The sequence below is a fragment of the Tigriopus californicus genome, chromosome 5 (genome assembly GCF_007210705.1).
Source record: "Tigriopus californicus strain San Diego chromosome 5, Tcal_SD_v2.1, whole genome shotgun sequence".
In the NCBI taxonomy this organism is placed as follows: domain Eukaryota; kingdom Metazoa; phylum Arthropoda; class Copepoda; order Harpacticoida; family Harpacticidae; genus Tigriopus; species Tigriopus californicus.
Genome location: NC_081444.1, coordinates 13,868,932 through 13,869,842, shown reverse-complemented (window position 1 = coordinate 13,869,842; position 911 = coordinate 13,868,932).

The window sequence follows — 911 nt, the reverse complement described above, 5'->3', positions numbered from 1 at the left end:
ACGAACGTTGCGTTTCAGCTTGCCGTTTATCGCATTTTTTGGGCTAGTTGCAAGACATTGGGCAACATACTCTGCATGTTAAGGCGTAGACCACGGAACTCCAGAGGTCCGTTTATAAAAAGCTCATACAATGGAGTTAAGGTAGGTTTGGATGGCTGCTGTACCGTACATCCGCGATGCTGTCCAGAGACTGGAGGATGCCATCTATTCGATAATTTGTCACGTTTTTGACAGCATCCAGCCTGGTGTCGTGAAGGGCACGGATCTCTTGATGCGATGCAATTGAACTCAAATTGAGATGTTCCAGTTGAGCGTCGAATTGATCCCAATCACTGGGAGCCACCGTCCGACGCTCATAAAATATGTTGTCTTGGATCTGGATGAGAAGTACGGATATGATCACTGAGCACAGGAAAGTCAATGTCAATGGAAGCATTAAAACACGCCAGGGCAGACGATCCGATTTAGGCGCATCTTGAAGAACCAATGGCTGGAACAACGGCATGGTTTCGATCCGCCTTGGCCGTACAGCAGCTAGAAGAAAAAGAAACGTTTAAGGTCATTCAGGTGCAGCTCTCGCCGGTCAGATTTGTTGGTTTGGAAGGCCATCTCGTACGTGTCGAAATATTTGACAAAAACAGAGCTATGTCTACCTGAAATGAAACTTGGGAAATAGTTTTGATTGCTCGGAAATTTTGGCGGTAAATTCCTTATTTAAGGAGGAATTTTTTATTCAGATGGTCATCATCTCTGGAGTTTTAGTCACAATATTAATCATGAGACTGCGTCTTCCAGCTTGTCTTTTTAGCTTGTGTTAAAATGGTTTTGTGTCATTGCTGATTACATAAATTTCCAACATATACGAGTATAAAGTAGAAGAATGAAAACGGACATTTTTGCTCAAACACCCT